General features: G+C 39.9%; 1 non-coding gene across 1 annotated transcript; it reads right to left on the bottom strand.

Moving 5' to 3' along the window:
* Window positions 1-2,925: 2,925 nt before the first annotated feature.
* Window positions 2,926-3,033, bottom strand: LOC130956089 (small nucleolar RNA R71). The gene has a single exon (XR_009077001.1). It is a non-coding gene; the product is annotated as a small nucleolar RNA R71 (small nucleolar RNA).
* Between the last annotated feature and the right edge of the window lie 4,467 nt (window positions 3,034-7,500).

Consider the following 7,500-nt stretch of genomic DNA (forward strand, 5'->3'; position numbering starts at 1 on the left):
CGGTGGAGTTTCTACACACCATAGATTAAGGTGTGGAGCTCTGCTGTACCTCGAGTATTAATGCAATTACTATTGTTCTTCTATTCAATTCCGCTTGTTCTTTGTCCAAGATATCACTTGTTCTCCAACTTGATGAATATGATGATCCGTGACACTCATCATCATTCTCACCTATGAACAAGGTGACTGACAACCACTTTTGTTCTACAAGCAACCAAGGCTCTAGTGAATATCTCTTGGATTCTTTAACCGGAATCTTCGTGGTATAGGCAAGAACTGATGGCGGCATTCAAGAGAATCCGGAAGGTCTAACCTTGTCTGTGGTATTCTGAGTAGGATTCAATGATTGAATGACTGTGACGTGCTTCAAACTCCTAGCAGGCGGGGCGTTAGTGACAGACGCAAAAGAATCACTGGATTCTATTCCGGCCTGACCGAGAACCGACAGCTGATTAGCCATATGCTGTGACAGAGCATAGGAACGTTTTCACTGAGAGGATGGGAGGTAGCCACTAACAACGGTGAAACCCTACATAAGCTTGCCATGGAAAGGAGTAAGAAGGATTGGATGAAGACAGTAGGAAAGCAGAGAGACGGAAGGGAAGGCATCTTCATACGCTTATCTGAAGTTCCTACCAATGAATTACATAAGTACCTCTATCTTTATCTTTATGCTTTATTCGTATATCACTATACCCATTTGAGTCTGCCTGACTAAGATTTACAAGGTGACCATAGCTTGCTTCATACCAACAATCTCCGTGGGATCGACCCTTACTCGCGTAAGGTATCACTTGGACGACCCAGTGCACTTGCTGGTTAGTTGTGCAAAGTTGTGTAGTGATCACAATTTCGCGCACCAAGTTTTTGGCGCCGTTGCCGGGGATTGTTTTGTGTATGGACAACTGACGGTTCATCTTGTTGCTTAGATTAGGTATTTTTTTTTTCAGAGTTCTTAAGAATGAATTCTAGTGTTTCAAGGTGATGTTCTTATCATCACCAAAGCTGATTGATCATCATCAATTTAGCTCTTGAATGCAATGTCCTGCTGAAGCTTAGCTAGCTATGTCTAATTCCTTTAGACTAAAGCTTTAGACTAACATTGCATGATTCCTGGAATTCTCATTAAGAATTTTGATACCTTTATTTTCTTCTCCATATAATTTTCGAAAAACACAAAAAAAAAATTACAAAATCATAAAAAACAAAAATATTTTATGTTTCTTGTTTGAGTCTATTGTCTCATTTTAAGTTTGGTGTCAATTGCATGCATTCATTCATGCGTCTTAAGGATCTTCAAGATGTTATTGATGATTTCTTACTCTAATCTTTAAATTCTCTTAACTTGAGTGTTTTGTGTGTCTCATATGCATTCTCATTAGTGTCAGTAGTATACAAACTGCTAAGTTTGGTGTCTTGCATGCATTGTTATTTGATTTTAGTCACATTCTGATTATTAAAAATCCAAAAATATTTCTAAATTGTGTCTTCTCAAGTCAATAATACAGAGAATTGAAGATTCAGAACATACAGCAGAGGAATTGCACAGAAAAAGCTGGGCGTTCAAAACGCCTAGTGAAGAAGGACAGACTGGCGTTTAAACGCCAGCCAGGGTACCTGGTTGGGCGTTTAACGCCCAAAAGGGCAGAGTTTTGGGCGTTAAACGCCAGAATGTGCACCATTCTGGGCGTTTAACGCCAGGATGGCACAAGGGGGAGGATTTTGTTTTCAAATCAATTTTGTTTCAAGTTTTCAAAGATTTTCAAAATCAAATCTTTTTCAAATCATATCTTTTCAATCAAATGTTTTCAAAATCAATTTCTTTCCTTTTTCAAAGATACTTACTAACAATTAATGATTTGATTGAACATTTCAAATTTGTTGCCTTTTCTGTTGAGAAAGGTTTAATGTTTGAATCATATCTTTTCTTGTTAGGCAAGTCATTAATTTTTAAAATCAAATCTTTTTAAAATTGTTTTCAAATCATATCTTCTCAATCACATCTTTTTAAAACTAATCATATCTTCTTAACCACATCTTTTTCAAAATAGTTTTCAATCAAATCTTTTTGATTTCTAATTTCAAAATCTTTTTCAAAAATCACTTGATTTCTTTCCTACTTTCATTTTCGAAAATCAAGTAGTGTTTTTCAAAAATATTTTCAAAATCTTTTCCTTAATTTTCGAAAATTACTTCCCTTCTTCTCACATCCTTCTATTTATGGACTAACACTATTCCTTAATGTAAAATTCGAACTCCATATTCTTTGATAAGTTCGAATTTTCTACTTCTGTCTTCTACTTTTCTTTTCCTCTGACACCTAAAGGAATCTCTATACTGTGACATAGAGGATTCCACATTTTCTTGTTCTCTTCTCTTTCATATGAGCAGGAGCAGAGACAAAGGCATTCTTGTTGAAGCTGACCCTGAACCTGAAAGGACCTTGAAGCGAAAGCTAAGAGAAGCTAAGGCACAATTCTCTATAGAGGACCTAACAGAAATCTTCAAAGAAGAAGAACACATGGCAGCCGAAAACAACAACAATGCAAACAATGCAAGGAAGGTGCTGGGTGACTTTACTACACCCACTCCCGACTTCTATGGGAGAAGCATCTCTATCCCTGCCATTGGAGCAAACAACTTTGAGCTTAAGCCTCAATTAGTTTCTCTAATGCAACAGAATTGCAAGTTTCATGGACTTCCATTGGAAGATCCTCATCAGTTTTTAGCTGAATTCTTGCAAATCTGTGACACTGTCAAGACTAATGGGGTAGACCCTGAAGTCTACAGACTTATGCTATTCCCTTTTGCTGTAAGAGACAGAGCTAGGACATGGTTGGACTCATAACCTAAAGAAAGCCTGGACTCATGGGAAAAGCTAGTCAATGCCTTCTTGCAAAGTTCTTTCCACCTCAAAGATTGAGTAAGCTTAGAGTGGAAGTCCAAACCTTCAGACAGAAGGATGGAGAATCCCTCTATGAAGCTTGGGAAAGATACAAACAATTGATCAGAAAATGTCCTTCTGACATGCTTTCTGAATGGAGCATCATAGGTATTTTCTATGATGGTCTCTCTGAACTATCCAAGATGTCTTTGGATAGCTCTGCTGGAGGATCTCTTTATTTGAAGAAGACGCCTACAGAAGCTCAAGAGCTGATTGAAATGGTTGCAAATAACCAATTCATGTACACTTCTGAAAGGAATCCTGTGAACAATGGGACTAATCAGAAGAAAGGAGTTCTTGAGATTGATACTCTGAATGCCATATTGGCTCAGAACAAGATATTGACTCAACAAGTCAATTTGATTTCTCAAAGTCTGTCTGGAATGCAAAATGCAACAAGCAGTACTAAGGACGCTTCATCTGAAGAAGAAGCCTATGATCCTGAGAACCCTTCAATGGAAGAGGTGAATTACCTAGGAGAACCCTATGGAAACACCTATAATTCTTCATGGAGAAATCACCCAAATTTCTCATGGAAGAATCAAGAAAGACCCCAACAAGGTTTTAACAACAATAATGGTGGAAGAAACAGGTTTAGCAATGGCAAGCCTTTTCCATCATCTTCTCAGCAACAGACAGAGAATTCTAAGCAGAACCCCTCTGACTTAGCAACTATGGTCTCTGATCTAATCAAAACCACACAAAGTTTCATGACTGAAACAAGGTCCTCCATTAGGAATTTGGAGGCAAAAATGGGACAGCTGAGCAAGAAAATTACTGAACTCCCTCCTAGTACTCTTCCAAGCAATACAGAAGAAAATCCAAAAGGAGAGTGCAAGGCCATCAACATGGCCGAATTTGGAGAGGAAGGAGAGGCAGTGAACGCCACTGAGGGAGACCTCAATGGGCGTGCACTGACCTCCATTGAGTTCCCCAATGAGGAACCATGGGAATCTGAGGCTCAAAATGAGACCATAGAGATTCCATTGGACTTACTTTTGCCATTCATGAGCTCTGATGAGTATTCTTCCTCTGAAGAGGATGAGTATGTCACTGAAGAGCAAGTTGCTAAATACCTTGGAGCAATCATGAAGCTAAATGACAAGTTATTTGGAAATGAGACTTGGGAGAATGAACCTCTTTTGCTCACCAAGGAACTGGATGACTTGTCTAGGCAGAAATTACCTCAAAAGAGACAAGATCCTGGGAAGTTTTCAATACCTTGTACCATAGGCACCATGACCTTCAAGAAGGCTCTGTGTGACTTAGGGTCAAGTGTAAACCTCATGCCTCTCTCTGTAATGGAGAAGCTAGGGATCTTTGAGGTGCAAGCTGCAAGAATCTCATTAGAGATGGCAGACAACTCAAGAAAACAAGCTCATGGACTTGTAGAGGATGTTTTTGTGAAGATTGAAAACCATTACATCCCTGCTGATTTCATAGTCCTAGAGACTGGGAAGTGCATGGATGAAACCATCATCCTTGGCAGACCCTTCTTGGCCACAGCAAAGGCTGTGATTGATGTTGATAGAGGAGAGTTGATCATTCAAGTGAATGAAGAATCCTTGGTGTTTAAGGCTCAAGGATATCCCTCTGTCATCATGGAGAGGAAGCATGAAGAGCTTCTCTCAAAACAGAGCCCCAACAGTCAAACTTTAAGTTTGGTGTTGGGAGGCCACAACCAAACTCTAAGTTTGGTGTTGAAACCCCACATTCAAACTCTAAGTTTGGTGTTGGGAGGTTCCAACATTGCTCTGAGAAAATGTGAGGCTCCATGAGAGCCATCTGTCAAGCTACTGACATTAAAGAAGCGCTTGTTGGGAGGCAACCCAATGTTATATTTTGACTATTTTCTTTTGTTATTTTATTTTATTTTGTAGGTTGATGATCATGAGAAGTCACAAAATCAATTGAAAAAGCAAAAACAGAATGAAAAACAGGAAGAAAAATAGCACACCCTGGAGGAAGAACCCACTGGCGTTTAAACGCCAGTGAGGCTAGCAGGTGGGCGTTTAACGCCCAGTCTGGCACCATTCTGGGCGTTTAACGCCAGAAAGGGGCACCAGACTGGCGTTAAACGCCAGAAAAGAGCAAGAACCTAGCGTTAAATGCCAGAAATGGGCACCAGCCCGGCGTTTAACGCCAGAAATGGCTCAAAACGTGATTTTGAATGCCATTTGGTGCAGGGATGACTTTTCCTTGACACCACAGGATCTGTGGACCCCACAGGATCCCCACCAACCCCACCACCCTCATTCTTCTTCACCCATTCACCAATCACCTCAAACACCTCTCTCCCAAAAACCCCCACCTATCAAATCCCACTATCATCTTCACTCCTTCATTTTCACACACCCTAAACACTACTTCTTCCCTTTTGCCCGAATCACAAAGCCATCTCCCTCTCCTCCATTTCTTCTTCTTCTACTCTCTTCTTTCTTCTTTTGCTCGAGGACGAGCAAACCTTTTAAGTTTGGTGTGGTAAAAGCATTGCTTTTCGTTTTTCCAAAACCATTTATGGCATCCAAGGCCGGAGAAACCTCTAGAAAGAGAAAAGGGAAGGCAAAAGCCTCCTCCTCCGAGTCATGGGAGATGGAGAGATTCATCTCAAGGGTGCATCAAGACCACTTCTATGAAGTTGTGGCCATGAAGAAGGGTCAACTTTGATCAAAGGTTGGACCAAGTCCTCATAGACATTTATGAAGAGAGCGTTCAATGAAAGAGAGATTCAAGAGGGAAGCCAGTTCAATAGAAGGAGACATCCTCATTGATGAGGACAAGCCCATCACTAAGAAAAAGATGGAGCAAACAAGAGACCCCTCTCATCATGAAATCCCTGAGATACCTCAAGGGATGCACTTCCCTCCACAAGACTATTGGGAGCAACTAAACACCTCCCTAGGAGAACTGAGTTCCAACATGGGACAACTAAGGGTAGAGCATCAAGAACACTCCATCATCCTCCATGAAATTAGAGAAGACCAAAGGATCATGAGAGAGGAGCAACAAAGACAAGGAAGAGACATTGAGGAGCTCAAGCACTCCATAGGATCTTCAAGAGGAAGAAAGAGCCGCCATCACTAAGGTGGACCCGTTCTTTAATCTCCTTGTTCTTTATTCCCTGTTTTTCGAAAATTAATGCTTATGTTTATCTATGTTTGTGTCTTGTGATCATTAGTGTCTTAGTGTCTATGCCTTAAAGTTATGAATGTCCTATGAATCCATCACCTTTCTTAAATAAAAAATGTTCTTAATTGAAAAAGAAAAAGAATTGCATGAATTTTGAATTTTATAGCAGTTTAATTATTTTGATGCGGTGGCATTACTTTTGTCTTCTGAATGTATGCTTAAACAGTGCATATGTCTTTTGAATTTGTGGTTCATGAATGTTGGCTCTTGAAAGAATGATGAAAAAGGAGACATGTTACTGAGGATCTGAAAAATCATAAAAATGATTCTTGAAGCAAGAAAAAGCAGTGAATACAAAAAAAAAAGAGGCGAAAAAAAAAACCGAAAAAAAAAGGAAAGAGAAAAAAAAGAAAAAGAAAGAATAAAGTTGTGATCCAAGGCAAAAAGAGTGTGCTTAAGAACCCTGGACACCTCTAATTGGGGACTCTAGCAAAGCTGAGTCACAATCTGAAAAGGTTCACCCAATTATGTGTCTGTGGCATGAATGTATCCGGTGGTAATACTGGAAGACAGAGTGCTTTGGGCCACGGCCAAGACTCATAAAGTAGCTGTGTTCAAGAATCATCATACTTAACTAGGAGAATCAATAACACTATCTGGATTCTGAGTTCCTAAAGAAGCCAATCATTCTGAGTTGCAAAGGATAGAGTGAGATGCCAAAACTGTTCAGAGGCAAAAAGCTAAAAGCCCCGCTCATCTAATTAATACTGATCTTCATAGATATTTTTGGAGTTCATTTCATATTCTCTTCTTTTTATCTTATTTGATCTTCAGTTGCTTGAGGACAAGCAACAATTTAAGTTTGGTGTTGTGATGAGCGGATAATTTGTACCCTTTTTGGCATTGTTTTTAGTATGTTTTTAGTAGTTTTAGTTGAGTTCTTAGTATATTTTTATTAGTTTTTAGTTAAAATTCACTTTTCTGTACTTTACTATGAGTTTGTGTGTTTTTCTGTGATTTCAGGTATTTTCTGGCTGAAATTGAGGGACCTGAGCAAAAATCTGATCCAGAGACTGAAAAGGACTGCAGATGCTGTTGGATTCAGACCTCCCTGCACTCGAAGTGGATTTTCTGGAGCTACAGACGCCTAATTGGCGCGCTCTCAACGGCGTTGGAAAGTAGACATCCTGGGCTTTCCAGCAATATATGATAGTCCATACTTTGCCCAAGATTTGATGGCCCAAACCGGCGTTCAAAGTCACCCTCAGAATTCCCAGCGTTAAACGCCGGAACTGGCACCAAAATGGGAGTTAAACGCCCAAACTGGCATAAAAGCTGGCGTTTAACTCCAATAAGAGTCTCTACACGAAATTGCTTCATTGCTCAGCCCAAGCACACACCAAGTGGGCCCGGAAGTGGATTTTTAT

The sequence above is a fragment of the Arachis stenosperma genome, chromosome 1 (genome assembly GCF_014773155.1).
Source record: "Arachis stenosperma cultivar V10309 chromosome 1, arast.V10309.gnm1.PFL2, whole genome shotgun sequence".
Classification (NCBI taxonomy): domain Eukaryota; kingdom Viridiplantae; phylum Streptophyta; class Magnoliopsida; order Fabales; family Fabaceae; genus Arachis; species Arachis stenosperma.